Source organism: Hemibagrus wyckioides, linkage group LG07 (assembly GCF_019097595.1).
Source record: "Hemibagrus wyckioides isolate EC202008001 linkage group LG07, SWU_Hwy_1.0, whole genome shotgun sequence".
NCBI lineage: Eukaryota > Metazoa > Chordata > Actinopteri > Siluriformes > Bagridae > Hemibagrus > Hemibagrus wyckioides.
The window spans coordinates 32,372,700-32,394,900 of NC_080716.1; the positions used below are offsets into that span (position 1 = coordinate 32,372,700).

The 22,201-nt window shown below is 39.1% G+C and overlaps 2 long non-coding RNA genes across 6 annotated transcripts; one reads left to right on the top strand and one right to left on the bottom strand.

The window, feature by feature from the left end:
• The first annotated feature begins 1,098 nt into the window (after positions 1 to 1,098).
• On the top strand, positions 1,099 to 15,694 carry LOC131356767 (uncharacterized). 5 transcript variants are annotated; one of them, XR_009205082.1, is made up of 11 exons: positions 1,099 to 1,430; positions 2,639 to 2,885; positions 3,764 to 3,874; positions 4,254 to 4,399; positions 5,392 to 7,766; positions 8,195 to 8,334; positions 8,615 to 8,691; positions 12,862 to 13,062; positions 13,224 to 13,446; positions 13,539 to 13,645; positions 15,040 to 15,694. It is a non-coding gene; the product is annotated as an uncharacterized LOC131356767 (long non-coding RNA). The 5 variants fall into 5 exon arrangements; XR_009205084.1 differs by having other exon boundaries at positions 5,392 to 5,692; positions 15,040 to 15,676; XR_009205080.1 differs by having other exon boundaries at positions 5,392 to 8,334; positions 15,040 to 15,693.
• Positions 8,177 to 11,711, bottom strand: LOC131356768 (uncharacterized). The gene is made up of 3 exons (XR_009205085.1): positions 11,503 to 11,711; positions 8,555 to 8,671; positions 8,177 to 8,314 (listed from the first exon to the last, which is right to left on the bottom strand). It is a non-coding gene; the product is annotated as an uncharacterized LOC131356768 (long non-coding RNA).
• Positions 15,695 to 22,201: the final 6,507 nt, after the last annotated feature.

The window sequence follows — 22,201 nt, forward strand, 5'->3', positions numbered from 1 at the left end:
CTCGCTACCAGAGGTGGACGAAGTACACAACTTCCTTACTTGAGTGAAAGTACAGATACTACTGGTCAAACATTACTCCATTACAAGTCAAAGTTGTAAAGACAGATTTTTACTTAAGTAAAAGTACAGAAGTTCTTGTTTTTAAAAGTACTTAAGTATCAAAAGTAAATGTCAACGCATTGTTTTATTATTGTTGCATTGTTGTATGCAATACTTACAGTACAGTACAGTATTTTGTAGCAACCTAGCAACCTTATTTCTTGAAATTGTGATGATTATGGCTTACAGATAAGGAAAACCCAAAATTCTGTGTCTCAGAAAATTAAAATATTACATAAGATCAATAAAAAAGGATATTTCAAACAGAAATGTCAGACTTCTGAAAAGTATGTTCATTTCTATGCACTCCATACTTGGTTGCACCTCCTTTTGCATGAATTACTGCATCAATGCGGTGTGGCATGGAGGCACTCAGCCTGTGGCACTGCTCAGGTGTAATGGAAGCCCAGGTTGCTTTGATAGCAGCCTTCAGGTCATCTGCATTGTTGGGTCTGGTGTCTCATCTTCCTCTTGACAATAACCCATAGACTCTCTATGGGGTTCAGGTCAGGCGAGTTTGCTGGCCAATCAAGCACAGTAACACCATGGTCATTGAACCTGCTTATGGTACCTTTAGCAGTGTGGGCAGGTGCCAAGTCCTGCTGGAAAATGAACTCAGCATCTCCATAAAGCTTGTCAGCAGAAGGAAGCATGAAGTGCTCTAAGATTTCCTGGTAGATGGCTGCGTTGACTGTGGACTTCAGAAAACACAGTGGACCAACACCAGCAGATAACATGGCAGCCCAAATCATCACTGACTGTGGAAACTTCACACTGGACTTCAAGCAACATGGATTCTGTGCCTCTCCACTCTTACTCCAGACTCTGGGACCTTGATTTCCAAATGAAATGCAAAACTTACTTTCATCTGAAAAGAGGACTTTGGACCACTGAGCAACAGTCCAGTTCTTTTTCTCCACAGCTCAGGTAAGATGCTTCTGACGTTGTCTCTGGTTCAGGAGTGGCTTGACACGAGGAATGCGACATTTGTAGGCCATGTCTAGGATTCATCTGAAGCTCCCCCGAATTCTTGAATGGATTTTGCCTGAGAATCCTCTCAAGGCTGCGGTTATCCCTTTTGCTGGTGCACCTTCTCCTACCACACTTTTTCCTTCCACTCAACTTTCTATGAATATGCTTGGATACAGCACTCTGTGAACAACCAGCTTCTTTAGCAATGACCTTTCATGGCTTCCCCTCCTTGTGGAGGGTGTCAGTGACTGTCTTCTGGACAACTGTCAGGTCAGCAGTCGTCCCCATGATTGTGTAGCCTACTGACCCAGACTGAGTGACCATTTAAAAGCTCAGGAAACCTTTGCAGGTGTTTTGAGGTAATTAGCTGATTATGGTGTGACACCATGACTTTCCAGTATTGAACTTTTTCACAATATTCTAATTCTCTGAGACACAGAATTTTGGGTTTTCCTTATCTGTAAGCCATAATCATCACAATTTCAAGAAATAAAGGCTTGAAATATTTCACTCTATGTGTAATGAATCTATATAATATATGGGTTTCACTTTCTGAACTGAGCGACAAAAAATATTGACCTTTTTCATGATATTCTAAATTTTGAGATGTACCTGTACACATCTATGTGTATCCACTCATGAACATTTCAATCTAATGGTCTGTAAATGAAGACTGGTCAGAAAAAAAAATCTAACCTGCTTTAAAACCCATCTACACAACATCAGCTGTCCAACCACCCAACAGCAACACTGCTTTAACAAAGAGTTATATATATTTCCACAATTCATTTACACCGTTTTAATATGCATTTACACCATTGTCCAGGCTCCTCCCTCCTGTGGGCAATGCATTGTGGGCAATATTACCCGTTAGAGTGTGCATTGTTCTGCACTTTGAATTTCTACTGGAAGTAGCAGACCATCCAGGAATGTTTGGAATACTCTTTTCAGTATACTACGATTTGGGGCATAATAATTCTATTTTTGAATACTATTTAGGACACATAGTATGAGAATTTGGACACAGCATACGTTTTTGTGTGTTAACTAACATCATTACCAATGCGTTGGTGGTGTATAATATACAAAGCATATCTTCATTATCTTCCATTTTGTCAGAAATTGATCAATTGAGTTCAAAAAATTATGGAAAACCACTGAACTTTACAACACGTGACGCTACAAGAGTGAAAAAAATCATCCTATGATTAATGTAACTACTTTCTATTCAATGACATTGACAGAAATGTAGTGGAGTAAAAAGTAGAGTATTTGTCTTTCAAATGGAGTGAAGTTAAAGTAAAAAGTATCCAGAAAAAATAATACTCAAGTAAAGTACAGATACTCAAAAAGTGTACTTAAGTACAGTACTCAAGTAAATGTACTTCTTTACTGTCCACCTCTGCTCGCTACACACTTAATGCTACAATTAATTGCTAAATTTAACTTACACACCATGCTACACTTTATCGCTAAACTTAATTACTACTTTCTTTTTTTCACTTCACTTAATCTTCTTCACTGACTTCTGCCTTTTTCTCCACACTTTCCTCGCTTTCCCTTGCAGGGTGTTTCAATAAAAACCTGTCCAAGGAGGTTTGTTTCTTCCTCCCTTTCAAAATGTTTGGAAAATGAGTGATGAAGTGTGGTTACACAGCGCCAAGGCACGACCTGGAGAGATCACCACGTGAACTGACCGCTCGCTGGGTGACCGAGTGGTGGGTGGAGTAAGCTCACACGCTCGTAACTCAGATCTCGGCTCGTACCTTAGAGCAAAAAATCGACCGAGCGACGGCTCTTAAGTTGATTCACTCGTAAGTCAAGGTTTCACTGTATTATTATTATTATTATTATTATTATTATTATTATTATTTTCTGTAAGCTCATATACCAATAATAGTATACAGTACTGTGCAACGGTTTTAGGCAGGTGTGAAACGCTATAAAGTAAGAAAAAAAAAGTACTAAAATTTCTTTTTTATTAATTAACAAAATGGAAAGTAAATGAACAGGAGACAAACCCAAATCAAATCAGTCTCTGGTGTGACCAGATTTTGCCTGCAAAACAACATCAATTCTTCTAGGTAGACTTTCACACAGTTTCTGAAGGAACTCAGCAGGTTGGTGGTTCCAAACATCTTGGAGAACTAAGATCTTCTGTGGATGTAGCCTACCTCAGATCCTTCTGTCCCTTCATGTTATCCCAGACAGACTGGAGGATGTTGAGATCAGGGCTCTGTGGAGGTCAAACCATCACTTCCAGGACTTCTCTACACTGAAGATAGTTAATTAAATTGGCTGTATGTTTGGGTTTGGTGTCCTGCTGCAGAATAAATTTGGGGCCAATCAGATGCTTTAATAAGTCGGTTTCCCACTGGTTTCCACCACTTCTTTGCTGATGGCACCGCTGGACATCTTCCGATATTGAAGGGAAGTGAGCATGATGTGTCTTTCATCTTGAAAGACAATAGCTTGAAGAGCACATCCTGAAAATCCAGTCTGCTTTGAGATCTGTTCCTGGGAGAGATCTTGCTAATGTAGTAGAACTGCCTTGTGTCTTGTTGCTGTGGTCAGTCTGGCCATGGGGTATGACCTGTGACATGTCTTCCTTATCCTCACCTTAGTAACAGAGTTTGTTTGTTCCTCATCCAGGTTTAAGCTCATACACAGCTGTTTCTGTTTCATTCATTAGCACCTGTTGGTATAACTTGGTATAACACCTGTTGGTTAATCAGGCACCTGACTCTGATCCTACAAAATCCCTGAATTTGTGAAAGTGGACCAAGTGTAAGAATTGATGCTGGTAGGGTATCATCCCAAATATTTATTTGATTTAAACAATTAAAATATATATTTTTGAAAGCATGTATTGCCTTGTTCTCTGCCTTTCCTCGAAGCCCATCGTTATATTAAACAGTGGTGGCTGGTGCTAAAAAAAAGGGGGGGGGGATTAAAAATGTTACTGTTAAAGTTAACTGTTAAAGCATGCAATAAATGTACTATGAATCAGTGAATTTGAGTTCAATGTGGGTTTATTATCAGTAATCAAGGTAATCATTAAAAACACACACACTGGAAAGTCGCCTAATCACAGGCCTCTTTTCTTTCTGGCTTGAAAATTTCTCAATGATCTTTTGGTTAAAGTCAGTTATCTCAGTGACCAGTCTCTTTTCCATTCACAGTATGGCCAATGAATTCAATAAGTACTACTGGAAAAGAACCGAGTGGAACCGCCATCACTTGACTGCTGCTGAATTTGCAGATTGGGTCGATCTGCTCCAAGCTCCTTGATTCTTTTCGTTTCTTCACCTGAACTTCTTGTGAAAGGGTATTTTTGTAAAGATATAACCTAATTTTCTTTCATCTCAAGATATTTGGATTGCTTCCACATTAATCAGTACCTCTCCGTTAACTGACCGTCTGCTGAGCGGTAACGAGACTCATTGAGAATGGTCCAATCACATATATAAAATGGTCCAATCACATATTTAAAATGGTCCAATCACATATATAAAAAAAATTTGCTCCAGCACTTCCTATTGACCACTGATATTAACTGTGTAGTCTGTTTATTGTTCCACTCTGCACAGCTGCTACAGAGCTGCTACATCTCATTTCACCTTTGGACCTGCTACAAATGTGTACTGACAAATAAACCTTTGGATCTTGAAATAATAAACAGAGACACCCAGGACGACCTCTAAGCAGATATTCTTCAGTTACTGGGCTGCTTTTTAACCAGACATTAGCATTGAGGTGCTTAAAACCTCAACAACATTGAATACTGCACCTGACTTTTTGGTGACTCTAGATCACACAACCCTCACCTGCACATACAGCTCTGTATTTTCTGCACAGTTATTTACAATCACTTGTTTCAGAACCTTGATGTCATTTTTCATAACTCAAAACGTTGTCGCTTCTAACAGACTGTGTAACCTTCAAAATGCTGGACTGTGCATTCATATTTTTAAAGTAAAACCTTCAAGTAACTAATTTTCCACAGGAACATTCATTCAGTTCACACACACACAAGATACTGATTGTAAAAGGACTAGTAGAGAGAATACTTCAGACAGTGGAGTCGCTGAACAAAATCTAACATTTATTCATGAAATACAATCAGATGACAGATAATATAGCAAAAATAATTAGCTACAAAAATCAGCGTTCCTCACTGGGAACACAATCAATTCTATTTTTCAAGACTTGTGTTTTTTAAGATCCAAGAAAAAAAATGTATATACTCACTCTGGACAATGAAACAACAACAACAGAATTAGTTGCTTACTTGCTCAATCTTTCTCTCTCTTCCCGCAGATTGCCTCACGTTTAGATGTAACCTGGTTCGATGGGAATGAGAGGGTGTTTTAGGAAGTTGACACTATGGGAATGCTTCTGCGTGAGCTGGAGTCTGAAACATGCATGGAAACACGCAAATTTTATTGGCCAACGTGGGGGTCAGGTGATGTCACACGTCTTGTTGACTTCTACGTTAACTGGGTTACGTACCTAACCTGAGACATTCCCTTTCAAAGGATCTCGACGATACATCGTGCATTTGACGCTATGGGAACGTTAATTCCCACATCACCATACTGACAGGATGCCTACTCACAAGGTGCGAAGTAAGAATACATGCACAACCTGAGAAAAAGATAACCCTTAAGAACCTGGGGTGTGCTGTAGGACTCGAGAAACTGGGGTTAAGCCCATATCCAACCTATAGAACCTTGTGAGTGTGTGAGAAGAGGACCAGCCTGCCACAGCACAAATATCTTGCAAAGGCACCATCATCATCATCATCATCATCACCATCGATAAACATCCTCCATCCTACTTCACCCTATTTTTAAATGCTGTACCTTTTATTGAAATAATCAGGGATGTGATTTGTCCAGTGTTTTAGTACGCTTAATTTCATACATATTTTAAGTCATCACAATGGTGAGAAAAACAGAAAGAATGTTCAACACAAAAGTAAAACACAAAAGTTTGTCTAAATAGAGGCGTGAACAAGATCAGGGATAGCAGTGGATCGATCCTGTCAGTTCTAATCAGTATGGTTGAGTATTTGATTTAACGCAGCATGCAGCAGGTGTTAGTCATGTCTGAAGGGGGAAAGACTAGTAGACAGAGTGGAATCACTCAGTGCTTCTTCCCTCAGACTTCTCCAGAGGTGACCATGGTATGTTCACAAATATCTTGCAGCACAAACATCTTGCAAATGTCCATGGTAAAAAAGCACTATACAAATAAATTGAATTGAATTTCAAAGGCACACCCTTGTATAGTGTCTTGCAGCAAGCCATGCTCCTGGTGGCCTGAGAGGCCAGGGAAAACACATCAGCTACACAATGCGATAAATGCTGCTTGGTGGCGGAGAATATCTGGTGCGCCCCCAAAGGCAGACCAACAGCTGATCAGTTCTACGCCACAGGGTTGAGTAATTGACATAGATCCTTGAGGGCCCTGACCTGACACAAAAGATAAAGCTTCTCTTGTTCCGGCATGTCAAATAGCTGAGGGGAGAAGGTCAAGAAATGTCCATTATTACATATTCTGGCCTCAGGTGCAATATAACCTTGACCAGTCCAAGGACAAAGTCTAGTGCTTGGCATGTAACCCTTATTTCTTCATAGGGTTAAAAAGTGGTTGAAACCCTGTGCCCCTGAGCCAACACTAAAATGGTCTCATGTGCATCAGCCCCAAGGGATACACATTGGTGGTGGCTGTTTCTGATTCAACCTGTTTCTGAGCCTCCCTCCCTTTCTCATTCTCCTTCACCCTCAGCACTCAAGCACCCCAGGGTTGTGTTCTGAGCCACCAGCTGTACTCACTATACACATTTGACTGTGTGGCCAGTTCCAACTCCAGAATCAACGTCAAGTTTGCTGACAACACAGTAGTGGTGGGCCTGATCTTCGACACAGGTGAGATGATCTACCTAGAGGAGATTAAATACCTGAAGATTTGGTGCCAGGAGAACAATGTCCTCTTGAGCATAAGCAGGACAAAAAATTTGATAGCGGACTTCAGCACAAAGCAGGAGAGGAACTACCAGCCACTCACAATCAGTGGGACCCCAGTGAAGAGTGTGGACAGTTTCCGGCTCCCAGGTGCTGACATCACGCAGGACCTCACATCACCACTGTGGTGAATAAGCCCAGGCAGCATCTCTACCACCACAGACATTTAAAGGACTTTAGGTTGAAAAAAGTGACTGACTGAATGGATAAAAAGTGTCTCAAGCCATAAGGAAAAAGTTTTACTGTAATACACGTTTATTCCTGAGATTGGTGGGACTTTTATACTGTCCCCTTCAAACAGCAAGACCAATTCTATTATTTATGCTACACTCCATTATTTATGAAATCTTAGGTCTGAAATCAAAAGACGATAGATCAGAATTTCATCAGCTTTCATTTCCTGATATTTACATCTGGATGTGTTCAGCAACTCAGAACATGGCACCTTTGGTGTCAGACCACCCAATTTTTATGTGGCCACAAGTATTGGAACAGCCACTCTTACAGGACATGGATGTAGGCAGGAAGCCTGGAGCTGTCCCTCCACTGTATGCAGGGTTGGTGTATCTCTAAAGCATGTGACTTTCTTACTCTTCTGCCAGTAAGAATGTGGCCTTCATGTAAATCCATGCGAGTTCAGTTCAGTTGGACATCCCGTATGGGCTGGTGAGGATCTCAGTGACTCAAACACAAGTGTGTGCTCCAAAGCTGGAGTCTTGAGGGAGTATAGTCACAGAGGAATCTCACCCCTTTCAGAAAGTCTATTAGCAAGTCATTAAATACCATCTTTAGCACTGCCATACACAGCAGCAGCTGCTACTCACTATACACTCACTTCATCTTCACATCAAACATCAGAATAAAACATTAGGAAACGTTCTTTTTTAAATTAATTTATTTATTTTTTTATTTTCTGGCCCATAACGGTTTAGTACAGCGGACAAGGCAAGAGTTCACAACAGCAGTCACATTTTCAGGAGAGGAAATGGTGGATGTGTAACGCTTAAACAGAATTAAAGTAAAGGATCTGATTAATACAAGGTTTTTTCTAACTTATGTTTATTCTCTCATCACACTCTGTTACACTCAAACAGCTTCTTCCCCAGTATCTTCACTGTGTCTCTCAGAGTCTCCACCTCAATTCTCAGGTCAGCGTTCTCCTTCTCCAGCTGAGCGATGGTCTCCACATCATCCACAGCTTGAGCCAAGGTGACCTGAAAGAAGAAGAATTAAGGTTTAGTGACTTTATTCACTTCTACACACACATTCAGACACTTTTAAATACTGACTCATTACTCATGAGAACAGTCTAAATGTATTGTAGGGAAAAGGACAAAATGTCCCCAAAATATGAGGAAATACACACACACACACACACACACACAGAGACACAAAGAGACACAGACACACACACAGAGACACACAATAGCAGATTCATGAGGGGAAATGTTTACCTTTAGAAACTCCTCTTTGTTGTTCAGAGTCTTCTTCATCTCATCTTTCTCTTTCTCCAGCTGATGGATGGTCTCCACATCTTTCTGATGTTTCTCCTCAGCTTCAGCCAGAGTGACCTGAAAGAAGAAGAATTAAGGTTTAGTGACTTTATTCACTTCTACACACACATTCAGACACTTTTAAATACTGACTCATTACTCATGAGAACAGTCTAAATGTATTGTAGGGAAAAGGACAAAATGTCCCCAAAATATGAGGAACTACACACACACACACACACACACATGCTATGCTATGTAATGAAATGCTTTTTATGACTGTCCTTTATTTAAAAATAAAGTCAAATAGAGACTTTAGGTAACACTTAGGTAAAAAAATTTAAAAAAGGATACAAATAAGATATAATAAGGTGAATAGGTCTGTTTACAGTACAGTGATGTGGTATTAGGGGAATTAATTTTAATCTAGAATATTATTTATTGTTAACATAAAAAAATGTGCATGTAGTGCAATGGTACAAAAGTCCTGCTAAGGTAGGGTTGTTATGACATAAACACCCTTCTATAACTAAACTCTCTTCTTTATGTATCTACATAAAGAAACATATGTACATCTCTATGTAATACCATATAAAAAGTCAATAAAAAGTACAATTTGTGTAACTAGGAAATTCACTGTAGTTACAACATGAAGTCTGTTTTGTTGAAGTTGCAGTCCTAAAGCTATCATAGCAAAACTGTTCATATCAAATGCAGTCCAAGTCTATCTTCATGGTTTCTAAGTGTTACATGAACTAATGAAGTTATGATATTACTCTGCATTTGCAGAACATCAAGACACACAATAGACCAGATATCCGCTGTCTCAGTCAGTGACAAATACAGGTACATCTCAAAAAATTAGAATATCATGAAAAAGGTCAATATTTTTTGTCACTCAGTTCAGAAAGTGAAACCCATATATTATATAGATTCATAGAGTGTATTTCAAGCCTTTATTTCTTGAAATTGTGATGATTATGGCTCTCTTGGTCTCTTGATGCGCTGACTCCAGCCTCAGTCCACTTCTTGTGAAGCTCCCCCGAATTCTTGAATGGATTTTGCCTGACAATCCTCTCAAGGCTGCGGTTATCCCTTTTGCTGGTGCACCTTCTCCTACCACACTTTTTCCTTCCACTCAACTTTCTATGAATATGCTTGGATACAGCACTCTGTGAACAACCAGCTTCTTTAGCAATGACCTTTCATGGCTTCCCCTCCTTGTGGAGGGTGTCAGTGACTGTCTTCTGGACAACTGTCAAGTCAGCAGTCTTCCCCATGATTGTGTAGCCTACTGACCCAGACTGAGTGACCATTTAAAAGCTCAGGAAACCTTTGCAGGTGTTTTGAGGTAATTAGCTGATTATGGTGTGACACCATGACTTTCCAGTATTGAACTTTTTCACAATATTCTAATTTTATGAGACACAGAATTTTGGGTTTTCCTTATCTGTAAGCCATAATCATCACAATTTCAAGAAATAAAGGCTTGAAATATTTCAGTCTATGTGTAATGAATCTATATAATATATGGGTTTCACTTTCTGACAGGAAATATTGACCTTTTTCATTCATTCTCTATACCCCCTTATTCATAGGACTCCTAGGGTCACAGGGGTCTGCTGGAGCCTATCCCAGCACACATGGGGCAAAAGGCAGGGGTACACCCTGGACAGGTCACCAGTCCATCACAGGGCCACACATAGACAAACAACCATACACACGGGCAATTTAGAGTTACCAATCAACCTAATGTACATGTTTTTGGACTGTGGGAGGTAACCGGAGTACCCAGAGTAAACCCACACAGGCACAGGACATGCAAACTCCACACAGAAAGACCCCTGCCTGTTCAACCCTGGGATTCAAACCCAGGATCTTCTTACTGTGAGGCAATAGTGCTAACCACTAAGCCACCATGCTGCCCTACCTTTTTCATGATATTCTAATATTTTGAGATGTACTTGTACTGATAAATTATTTGAAAAATCATTCATAGATATCCCCACAGAACACTGCTACACAGACTGATCTATCCTCTGCCAATGCTTACTCTCTCTCTCACCACATGAATCAGGCAGGGGTGGCGGTACAGGTCTGCTGTTGTCACAAAGATGGTGTTTCACACCTCCCCCCTTGTGTCACCTTACCATCTCCTCTTTTGAACTCCATGCAGTTTCAGTTTCCTCTCCAGTCAACCTCTTTATCATCATAATCTAATACCCTCCTGGTTCCCTAGAATACTTGAATTGAATTCAATTGAATTCAATTGAATTCAATTCAATATATATAATGGAGGAAATGGACACACTCCTCAGTGCTTTCCCTTCTGACAGCACTCCTCTGACAGTCCTTGGTGATTTCAACCTCCTCTTCCTCCCTACCCCTGGACTCAGCTACAGACACTTTTCTCTCCTCTCTTTCCTCATGCATGGACCTTCCCTGCCCTCTGTCCACTAAACCCGGGAAGACTCCTGCTCCTTGGCTGTCAGATGTGCTGCACAGCTATTGGACAGAACTACGATCAGCAGAGAGGAAGAGGATGAACTCTACGTGGATCTCGCCTCTCTGCGTCTCTTTGGACCTGACTTCTGCCAAGACTGCCTTCTACAAGGAAAAGCTTGAAGCTTCTGCACAAGATCCTTATCTTTTGCTCCACAACATCTTTTCTCACTACTTAATCCCCCAGCTCCACCTGCATGATCCTCCTTGGCTGCTGAATGCTTAGACTCCTTTTATGAGAAGATTGAGAAAATCTGCCAGACCTTTACTTCTGCCCCAACTATACATACATTACACAGCCAGAAGTCCGCTACCCCTTCATTGTCACACAAGACCACAAGACTCTCTTGTTCACCCTCAGGAGTCTTGGAATTCGTGGAACGACATGGGAATGGTTTGCTTCCTACCTGGATGGTTGCTCATATCAGGTAACATGGAAGGGATTGACATCTGCTCAATGCAGACTCGCCACTGGTGTCCCACAAGGCTCAGCACTCGGTCCTCTCCTTTTCTCCCTCTATTCTCTGCTGGTGAAGTTATATCCTCACATGGGTTCTCTTATGAATGCTATGCTGATAAAACTCAACTTATCTTCTCCTTCCCTCCCTCAAATACCTTGGCTTCTGCTTGTATCTCAGCGTGTCCGGCGGACATTTCATCCTGGATGACAGCTCAACAGCTGAAACTCAATTCCAGCAAAACTGAACTGCTGGTCATCCCAGGGGATTCATCCCCAGCCCAAGATCATGCATTATCTCTGAAAAACTCCATGATCTCCCCTTCAGCCTCTGCTCACAACCTTGCGGTAACCATGGACAATCAACTGTCCTTTTCCTCCCATGTTACTAATGTGACACGCTCAAGTCTGTTTCTTCTGTACATCATCAGAAAGATTCAGCCATTTTCATCCACACAGGCTGCTGAGGTGCTTGCTCAGTCTCTGGTCATTTTGAGACTGGACTACTGCAACTCTCTACTGGCAGGTCTTCCTCTGAATGTAATTCATCCACTGCAAATGATGCAAAATGCAGGTACATGACTTGTTTTCAACCTGCCTACGTTCTTCAGGTGATGGGTGATCTGAAACACTTACACTAGCTCTTATTTTCCCTGTTTGTTTTATGTATTAAAAATAGAGATAAATTCTAAAATAATGAATAGATTGTGCTGTAATTCCTCCCAACAGAGTTTGTCTGTAACCTAGTGAACCAGTGTTGATGTATTCACTGACAGAGACTTCAAAGCACTTTTGTATGTCGCTTTGGATAAGGGCGTCTGCACATGCCACAAAAGTAAATGTAAATCATTACTAGTTATTAAGTTACTGTCATTACTAAGTTTATCATAATATTCAAATGCAAGTTCATTGTAAGCACTTTTCTAAGCATTTTGTTCTGCTGCTCAGCAAGATGAGTGATACAGCCTGGGCATTTTATAGGAAACACATCTAAGGTCATGAACATGTGGTGGTAATGTTACTATTAATCCACAGCTAGTTCCAGAAGAAAACCTGTGGCTTGGAAGATAATTAAACACCTACAGTGATGTGGAGTAACTTTATATGTAGTTTAAATTGAACTTCATCAGTGTAGATTTGGCTTTTATGTTCACATTAATGTGGAATATATTCATTTTGGATTTTATTCATTTTTATTTATCATTAGGTAAAACTTTCAAACTTTCACCTCCTATCTTGTGTGAGGAACACTTATATGCATTTATAGGCTTTCTGCTGATTATATTGTTGATGTATTCTTTTGTTACAGATTCGTACAAATCCGTATAAATATGCAGAAGCTGTGAAGATCCAGAACAAATTCCATAAACAGCTCCAATCAATTCAAAATTGAGGCTGGAATAAGGAAAGGCGATAAGGAAAAGTTTATAGAATATAAAAAAAAGAATACAAATGATGAAGACAAAATTTCTAAAGAATACACGCTGGGAGAAGCGGGAAGATACAGAGAGTAACTTCATTTGTTTACTTCCTTTTTATGCAATCATGCAAAAGGGAAATATATTTTTGTTCAGAAGAACCTGTAGCTGCTCCATGTATACCTGTATGTTCATAATGTACAGAAAATCACCAAAATACTAAAGTGTGTTCTTTTTTTCTTATCTTGTGAAGCCTTAGATGTTAAGAAACCCACCCCTGGAGTGGTCGAGGCAGACCACATTCCACCAAAGAGAACTTTACAGAAACTGAAAAATTATCCAGAAATGGAAAAGTTATTCAATCACTCAGATATGAACAAAAATTATGAAGAACAGATGTTTGCCATGAACGTTCTGCGCTGTGACCATCAACGTGCAGCGACTACTGGCCATAGTGGTGTATCCAGAGCTTGCAGGTTTCATCTCTGAACATTTGTCCTGAAACAAAAACACCTGGTCAAATTTAAGTTCCTGATATTAACTTATGTTTAATATTTATGTTCCACAGAGATTTACTGACAGAGACATTTGTTACTGGAGATGTGGAGAAAGGACTGAAGCTGTCATTAATAATGGCCCACCCGGAAACCTCAGACTACATCCGGAAAGAATTGAGTAACTATTGTTTTTCAGTCTTTCTCCCTCACTCATTTCTGTTGGGATCATCACCAGTAATACAAGAGACACAAGTGAATCATTTTTAAACAATAGAATACTTATTTGCTAACATTCTTACTATTATTTTTTCTACTGGAAATTTACATTTATTTATAAAAATGAAGCTTTTTCTAATTATATGTATATTTTTAGAAATTTAACAAATTTGACACTAGAATTCAATTGTTGCTTTTACGGTCTCTCTTAAAGAAAAGACGTTTACAGAACAAATTGTTTCTACATGTCAAATGCAGGACTGAAACTCAGGTCTCTAATGCTAACTCTAAACTGCTAAACATGCTAAACACTTGCTCTAATGCTAAACACAACACAGGCTCAGGTCAGTGGTCAACAAAAAGATTTATTACTTTAGCATACTACTCTTAAGAGACAACCAAAAATATTATAGTTCAAAAATCCTGCAAAGGGTAACAAGTAAAAATAACAAAAAAAAACAAAGGCAGAAAATCCAAACAAAGGAATAGGAAAGTGATGCAAAAACACAGGAACTCTGAAAAACAGCAAAATCCAGGCAAAGAACAGAGACAACAGGGCAACTTAAACACAGCAAAACCACACAGGTGAGCTCTAATCAGAGGAACCATGTGACTAGCAAAAGAGTGAGAAAAAAAGACAAAAAGAAAAACTGTGAGGACCTTTAGTGGCCCAAAACAAGAAAATCAAATACTTACACTCTATTGTAAAATTACAACTAATAATAATAAGATAAAATAAAAATGTTTTAACAAAAACTCCACTTTTCAGTATAAAATCTAACCCAAATACAACAATAATATCTTGAAGCCTTCTTCAGAGTTGCCAGGTTTCAGATTACAGGGTGGTCGTAAATTAATAAATAAGAGTCATGGAGATATGATATTTTAATTAATATAATACAGTTTCCTTATACTGCTACTCTAGGCTCTTATCTGAATTATAAGAAAAGCTGCTTTTACATAGTATTAGTTAAAGGGAGTACATACATACACAACCAAGTTATTACATTTATTTTTCTCACTAAAACTAATATCCACTTTAGCAGGTCTGAGTGAATGAACTAAAATGTAGTGTATATTCTTCATAAACTCGAATGATCAAGTAAAAAAAAAAAAACTTTTCAAGCATAATTATTAAAAATAGGAATCAGTGTGATTATAATGATTATAATGAAAGAGGCAGAAATACTGGGTTCTGTCTTTATTAATCTTTAAAATATCTTTTTGTGAAGTAAATTTTTCTATGTGTTTAAAATGTCTTTTACCTTTACTGTACATTATCATGAAATCACTGCAGTGCTTGAGTTTCCACACTGATCTGATCTATTTTATTCTCTCTGTCTAATTTCCACGCAGATCAACCCTGTAAATCTAGCAACAAGGATTATGGACTGACAGCAGAAAGTACTAACAGATACTACAAACAAGGATTTGAGAATATTATAAAGGAATACGAAAAGAAAAAAGTGATCGACCAAAACCAAGCAGCTCGTCTGAAGGAGTGGGTGAAAAATGAGAGATATTTATGCGGAAATGCAGAGAAATACGTACGAAATATGTACGAGAAATAATGACTTTTTACAACACCAGGACCTCAAACTCTAACTGACGTGACTGGGGATCAATTCACAGGCAAGGAAACAACACAGACAATTAGGGGTTAACTACCAGTGACAGTCTTAAACTCTGACAAAACAGGGTTACATTCAGAAAAAAATCACTGGAAAATAATAGATTATGGCACTGCTACTATATGTTGATTAAACAACCCAAATATCTAGCACCTAGCTAACTAGAGAGAGAGAGAGAGAGAGAGAGAGAGTCAGATACAGAGAGAGAGAGAGAGAGAGAGTCAGATACAGAGAGAGAGAGAGAGAGAGAGAGAGAGTGTCAGATACAGAGAGAGAGAGAGGGAGAGAGTGTCAGATACAGAGAGAGAGAGAGAGAGAGAGAGAGAGAGTGTCAGATACAGAGAGAGAGAGAGAGAGAGAGAGAGAGGGTGAGAGAGAGAGAGAGTGTCAGATACAGAGAGAGAGAGAGAGTGAGAGAGAGAGAGAGAGAGTGTCAGATACAGAGAGAGAGAGGGTGAGAGAGAGAGAGAGTGTCAGATACAGAGAGAGAGAGAGAGAGAGAGAGAGTGTCAGATACAGAGAGAGAGAGAGTGTCAGATACAGAGAGAGAGAGAGAGAGAGAGAGAGAGAGAGAGAGAGAGAGAGAGAGAGTGTCAGATACAGAGAGAGAGAGAGAGAGAGAGAGAGAGAGTGTCAGATACAGAGAGAGAGAGAGAGAGAGTCAGATAGATAGATAGATAGATAGATAGATAGATAGATAGATAGATAGATAGATAGATAGATAGATAGATAGATAGATAGATAGATAGATAGATAGATAGATAGATAGATAGATAGATAGATAGATACTTTATTCATCCATAAATAGCACATACACTTAGAGCAGGTCTAGTTAATCCAGGGCCAGGGAGCTTCACGCAGTCTAATCTGACCCTGTGCTAGTGTGGGTAACAATCAGAACATACATTTTATTTTCTTGTATTACTAAGATGACATGTGAGACCGGAAGAATTCTCTATACCAGTAGGATCCAGAGGAGTGGGACTGGGTGGATTGCCCAGTCAGGGGGGAAGACTTCAGGCCACTATAGGATTAAAGATAATCAGAGCCAGTTTTATTAAATTCTGCATTAGTAGCAGTGATTCCTGTGGAATCTGCATGGTACACACTCTATTATAACACAGTGACGCTCTCCTGAGCATACAGTGTTAAAATTCCTGACCTCAGATCACCTGTGTGCAGTTTGATCATTTCATCATTTCTGGTCCAGTAAGAGCTTTATTCAGGTTTCACTCAGGGGCTAGAATCCATTCTGTCTGTATAAAGGCCTTGTGTTTGTTTTTATTGCCTTTAGTTTGAATGTTGAATGAAAGCATGAGTAGCTGGAAAAGTGTATGAGGGTGAATAACAGCCTCTATTTAAGTGTGTGTGTGTGTGTGTGTGTGTGTGTGTTAGTTTACATATATCTGAGAATCCCTGAGACTCCAGACCAGAAAGAGGGTGAGGCAGTGCCTGGGGAAGTCTGGATAGTATTGGAGGTTTCAGACGTCACTAGCCTGCTGACTGACCCTCACTAATAATGGGGTGTCAGATCAGTGGACAGTTCCGTGTGAGCAGGCGTTCTGTGTGTTCTGCTTTGTGTTTCCACTGTCAAACTATCTGAAACTTCTATCCATCAGTCCCTGATTCAACAGGCAAAGGAAGCCACCTGAGCTCACAAAGAACCTGTGAAGCCTGAGAACCTGCTCAAGACAGGTGACTGGTTCTGTGTGAAGGTTCACAAGCGAAAGTGGTGCTGAGTCAAAGGTTCAAGGAGCATACATGGTGATTCTAGCAACCAGGTACAGCAGATAAAGCAGACAGACTGAGACTGTGTGTCCACCTCAGTCACTGAAAGTCCTGGTAGGTCTCTGAATGAGGTCATCGAGCACTGAGAGGACAGAACGAAGTAGAACTGACCTCTCCTCTGACTTCCAGTCCACCAACAATGTGGTGGAAGAAGAAGAAGAAGAAGAAGAAGAAGAAGAAGAGGAGGAGGAGGAGGAAGAAGAAGAAGAAGAAGCTAATTCATTAAGCTTTATTATTAATTTTGATATGTCAAAAGATCCTCTGAGAACAGCAGTTGTGTCCATCCTGTGGACATAAGAGAGAGAGAGAGAGAGAGAGATGCAGAGTAGAGTCATTCAGTGAGGAGTCTTTTAGAAAGGAGTCATTCAGAGAGTCATTTAGAGGGATTCATTTAGAGAGAGAGAGAGAGAGAGAGAGAGAGAGAAGAGATTCAGAGTGGGGTCATTCAGAAAGAGTCATTTAGAGAGGAGTAGAAGAGTCATATAGAGAGATTCATTTAGAGTGTGTTCATTCAGGAAGAGTCATTTAAAGAGAGTCATTTAAAGAGGAGTTATTTTAAAAAAAGGAGTCATTCAGAGAGTCATTTAGAGAGGGTTCATTCAGAGAGAGTCATTTAAAAAGGAGTCATTCAGAGAGAATCATTTAAAAAGGAGTCTTTCAAAGAGATTCATTTAGAAAAGAGTCCTTCAAAATTCCAGATTGAAAGCTTTTATTGTTCTATGTGAAGGACAGTACAGTGATCCGAGTACAGATGAATTATTTCAGAGTGAGTCGAAGAGCAACCTGAAAACATGAATTATAATTATTGTACATTTATTTGGATTAGTAGAAATATCAACAACAAGATCGATCTAAAATAGAACTGAGGGCATGAAGCCTTTATTATCTCCACACATACATTACAGCACAGTGGAATTCTTTTCTTCACATATCCCAGCTGAGGAAGTTGGGGTCAGAGCGCAGGGGCAGCTATGATACAGTGTTCTTTAACCTGGAGCAGAGAGGGTTAAGAGCCTTGCTCAGTTGCCCAACAGTGGAGCTTGGTGGTGCTGGGGCTTCCTCTGATCTACAACCCAGAGCCTTAACCACTTGAGCCACCACTGCCCAACATATTTTACATCTAAAATATAAAATATATTAATAAAGCTCAGGGTATTTTTCCTCTTCTATTTCAGTTTTTTTTGCTTGAAATGTTTTAGATTTTGCCCTCATGGTGTTTTAAAATGTCAGATAACGTTTTAGAAAACAGTTTCACTTTTATTACTGAACTCCAGAATAACTGCTGCCCTCTGCTGGTCAGATTCCGGAAATGCATTTAGAGTGATTTGATCTGCCTTTCCCTCAAGCCATACTTGAGTAGAAGTACAGGTATTTTGTTAGAAAATGACTCGAGTAACAGTTAAAGTCAACCATTATAATTCTACTTGAGTAAAAGTCTTAAAGTATCTGAAATAAACTGCACTTAAGTATCAGAAGTAGTATTTTCATGAATGTACTAAAGTATGGAAAGTAAAAGTAGAAGTAAATTAATAAAAAAGTAAGACTGTAATAATTTAGAGAATTATGAATTTTATTCTGTATTGCTTTCTTTCTTAAACTTCTCAATAAGTGCACCACCAAAAAAATAAGACTTGTATGAAAGACAGAAGAGGCCTTTAGAACTGTATTGTAATGAAGTGTACAGTATCAGTGTCTCCATACCTGTGAGCTTGTACCTAAGGCCATGTCCACTCGAACCCGGGGATTTTTAAGAAGGGAGATTTTTTCTGTGTTTTGACCTTTCGTCCACATGCTAATGCAGTTTGAGGACGGTGAAAACTGAGCTTTTGGAAAACTCCTTCCAAAGTGAAGATTTTCCAGAACTCTCCGTTTTCAGTGGTGTTGTGTGGACAGGGGGAACGGAGATTCTGATGAACTGACCTCATTGTCTGTGAGCCGGTCTCCTTGATTTGACATCAGCTTTGTTTATGAAGATATTTTGTGCAATAGCAGACTTACATAAACTACTGACTATGTTAACGTTGTTTACTGGACTTTTACATGCGTGTGTACACACACACACACACACACACACACACACAGTTACTCACACATTACGTGAATGTCAAGGGCATCGCTTTCCCGCGACGCACTATTGTTGTTAAACTACCAGAACTGGTAATAAAGTTTGTCTAGGCTTCTGATTGGCTAGGCTCCTGACAGCACTTAACAGGGCTTCTGATTGGCTAGGCTCCTGACAGCACTTAACAGGGCTTCTGATTGGCTAGGCTCCTGACAGCACTTAACAGGGCTTCTGATTGGCTAGGCTCCTGACAGCACTTAACAGGGCTTCTGATTGGCTAGGCTCCTGACAGCACTTAACAGGGCTTCTGATTGGCTAGGCTCCTGACAGCACTTAACAGGGCGTCTTGCGTTTTCATGTTGGACAAAGATATTTTTAACACATAGGTCGTGTGGACAGAATTAAAAAAAAACAATGAAAAATCTGTTTTTAAAAATCCCCAGCTCCGTGTGGACATGCCCTAAAGTCATCACTGACCACAAACTTCCTTTACCGCAAATTTGACGCAGGTTTTTTTTTTTTGTAGTAAGTAACGAAAATGCCGAACAGAAAATGTATCGGAGTAAATATAGAATTTGTTTCAAAAAAGTAGTGAAGTAAAAGTTGACAGAAATATAAAAACTCAAGTAAAGTACAAAAACTCTCAAAAAATACTTAAATACTGTAACAAAGTAATTTTACTTCATTACACTACACCACTGTAGATAGATAGATAGATAGATAGATAGATAGATAGATAGATAGATAGATAGATAGATAGATAGATAGATACTGTAGATAGATAGATAGATAGATAGATAGATAGATAGATAGATAGATAGATAGATAGATAGATAGATACTGTAGATAGATAGATAGATAGATAGATAGATAGATAGATAGATAGATAGATAGATAGATAGATAGATATGAAATGTGGATTAGGGCTTTATAATTATTTTATTTAGTCAGCTAATGGCAAACTGAGACACTCTGTTAGTCGTAGTTACTTTGTGTTAAATATCTTTAAAACCGTAATTGTGGCTTTTTTTGTTTAGTTTACAGATTGAAGATGAAGAACTATCACTGATGCAGTGGACATGTAAGTTTCGCATCTTCTTATGTGAAAAGAGAGGGCAGTTACTAACACATTACAGATTGAAACATGGTGCTTTCACAAGAACATCACCATTACCATGTCTTCATAAAGAAGGTCTCTGCACTTAAGATACATCTTTCAAGGATACACTCCCAGATCAGTGATAATCCATACCACTAAACCTGTTCAGTCTCTCCTGAGACATGAGGTTTTTTTTACTAGCTTTAACTTGCTGAATGCCCGCTCACGTCCAGCAACAGACCCAGCCCAGTGGGCAATTTGGTGTCGAAATGACATCAGACTGACGGCAAAAAATTATGTCAAAAATATGTCAAAAAAACAAGTCAAAAATGCAACTCCACATCCCCATAGTGAGGTCTTATTTTGAACACCAAAATAATGACACAAAAGTAATTAAAGTAAGAAAGATTTTATTTAGCAGGTGTTTGGCCCTTTTGGACAGTCCGAACACATCCATTGTCTATACCAGCTTTATTCCTAATTAGGGTCACAGGGGTCTGCTGGAGCCTATCCCAGCACACATAGGGCAAAAGTCCATCACAGGGTCACACATAGGGCAAAAGTCCATCACAGGGTCACACATAGGGCAAAAGTCCATCACAGGGTCACACATAGGGCAAAAGTCCATCACAGGGTCACACATAGGGCAAAAGTCCATCACAGGGTCACACATAGGGCAAAAGTCCATCACAGGGTCACACATAGGGCAAAAGTCCATCACAGGGTCACACATAGGGCAAAAGTCCATCACAGGGTCACACATAGGGCAAAAGTCCATCACAGGGTCACACATATAGACAGACAACCACACACTCGCTTCTATTGCCAATTTAGAATTAACAACCAACCTAACCAAAATTAACATTACTCTTCTGACATTAGAAAACCAGCTTAATCACGAGAATTCCTCTGTTCACATAAGCCACAGCAAGCTAAACTAATACAGGATACAAAAACGTGGGAAAATAGCACAGACAAAAAGTACGGGACGTCCTTGCACAGAGTCATATTTCATTAAAACGTTTAAAATTTGCCCAAAATAATTTATATTCTACATTTTTGTGAGTTGTCAACACATTTACCTACATGATAAAAAGACAGCGCGAGTCAGTGAGCCTGATAAAAGTTCACGTTAATGAGAAAGTGAAGGGTTCATTAGGATTGATTCTGGAGTCTTCAATTGGATCTCGTCACCCCGCCCCCATTGCAAAGCGCCATCTACAGGTGTGGCGGTGAACAGCAGAGAAAGCGTTTGTCAATGCGAAAAGGAATAATTTCAGGGAATAATAAAAATAAATAAATATTAGATTAATTTCAAATTTGGAGGGATGCCTGTTATTGTTATTCAGACAAGAAATGTCAAGGTTTTTTCACTGTGAAAAATTAGGCCTACTGTAAATTAATTGACTGTTAATACATTATTACAAAAAATATAGTAATTTGAGTATTGTAATTACACAGCATTATGGTATCATTAAAAATAAAAAAACAGTCCGAAATATTTTTTGTTGTTGTTTTTTAAATTACTGAGATTAAATGGAAAGTCAGCAGATGCCAAATGATGAGGCCTTATCAGAAAAAGTGCTAAACAGCTTTTTTTTAGCTTTTTTTTTTATTTTTTATAACGAAATATAATCATCCAGTTGTGTTTAACTTTAAAAACTGAAAGAAAACTGAAGCTTAATCCTTCTAAAATAACCACACGAAAAACAGAGAGACAGCAAAATAAATTAAAATCTACCATTTTACAGATTTAATGATACAGTAGAAATTTACCATGAGTTTTTAAAATATTAGAAAAAGGTACTGATGGTGTCCTAAATATATTAGAGAAAACACTTTATCACAAAATGATCACATCATACTGCACAGCTCTGTATAACACACAACAAGTACTGACTTTCCACCTGAAACTATTCAGAAAGTCAGTATTTCAAC